Genomic DNA, 1,884 nt, shown 5'->3' on the forward strand with positions numbered 1-1,884 from the left:
TATTTCTATTTTCTTTTGTATGTCTTAGTTTAATAATGAGTTTATTTAAAACACTTCAATATACAGTTACACTTGGGAACATTTCTATAACTCGCCTTTAGAAAATAGAACAGAAACCAAACAGGGAAATACATAAACATTGATAACAATGTATCATTTATACATGTATAAACTTATTTCACATATAATGAGCTTTTTGCCATCAATCGTCCCATATGTCATGTCAAAATATACCAGAACAAACGGGAGAGTGATACATTCTGATGATAACTATGTGGTAAAAATATGACGTATGCAATGTATAAATATATGACAATGCGAAATCTTCAATTTAGAGAAATTGAACAAGATTCTCGTATACAAGGTATAGACGTCTTCTACCCCGAGCTGTCATGAGCAGGACCAAGTTGTTCAAATCTTTGTCATTTGTGTCGACAGCTTGTTGACTTTAACCACAAATACAATTTATTTAAGAGCAACGTGATAATCTAACATTTTAACATTATTTGAGCAAACATATTAAAATAGATTATAAAGACTTTACATTTAATTTACGCAAAATACTTGATCCGAAAGCTGTGCTCAGAATTGGCCCAATCAGAGACACATCAAGCACGCTTAACTGACACAAGTGCCTTGCTTCAACTGGTTACCAGGCATACGAGTCTACACCAGAACAAGATGTTCGGGCCGAGATGAAGCAAGGTACGTTTGTCGATGAAAAAATGGTAAATTAACAGTTTCAATAAGTCCGTATAACGCCTTTTAAATGGTGAAGAAAACGTCGCAATAGGAACGATTAAACATTAACAAACAAAGATTGCGCACGTTATTACCATTCTACTTTTAAATATCAACTTAAAAAAGGGGTTATCATTGAAATATGTTTATAATTGTCATCACATATTGTTATCCATTTACATCGTATGCTTGTCGCTTAAACCGATTTGAGATGCACGTACAATATGTAGCTAACATGAGAAAGAAGTGCGTTAAAAAGTTGCCCATAATTGACCACTTGTGCTTCGATGGGCGTAAACCGTCAGTCGAGCTCCAAAAAACTCCGTTAACATGAACCGTTATTTTAGCATTCAGAAATGTTCATTTAACTAGGGAAAGTTTGTTGTAAAGTTGCACTGCATGCCCGTATTCTTCTACAGAGAAATTAGTTCCAAGTATAATTGTTTTGTAATTGAAGAGTACATTTCGCAACGCTAAGTACAGATGGTAGTTATTTGTGCTTGTCAAAATTCAATTTTACAATCCAGTAATAATTAAAATATTTAAATAAAACAGGTGTAATATCAACAGGTCCATTATCATCATTTTAATTGAGAAAAATTCACATTGGAAATAAATAAATATCCGCACAAATGTATCTGTTAAATTACACAAGCACATTTTTTCTAAGGCAAAAGAACAGAGGCCATTTTGAATTTCTGGTTTAGTTTCTTCGCTTAGCACATGTAAAATATATATTAATCAAACGTAAGTTTAAGTATAATTATATATAATAAAAAACAGGAACAGTGAAATTATGTAATTGAAGCAAGGTAGACAGAATACAGTTATTATAAACAACTGTACGCATTATTATATCAATAAAAAGGAGCGGAGAATGAATGACGGCATGACATTTTCAAAGCAAAAATGCTAAAAAATAATACAGTCGGTTTTAATCCATGTTATGAAATTGCTTTTAATTTGTTTGTATTTTTCTTTTTCCAACTTTCTGAACTGAGTCTTATGTGTGTTTGAACGACGTCATATCCATTGGCCTGCGGATATAAAAGGCATGCTGGTCGATTTTGAATGTGTGTGGCTTTCAAGATTCTGAAACATCTAGAATATGACGAGGATCGCTAGGGACATCTCGCCACATAG

This window comes from Dreissena polymorpha, chromosome 1 (genome assembly GCF_020536995.1).
Source record: "Dreissena polymorpha isolate Duluth1 chromosome 1, UMN_Dpol_1.0, whole genome shotgun sequence".
NCBI classification, from domain to species: domain Eukaryota; kingdom Metazoa; phylum Mollusca; class Bivalvia; order Myida; family Dreissenidae; genus Dreissena; species Dreissena polymorpha.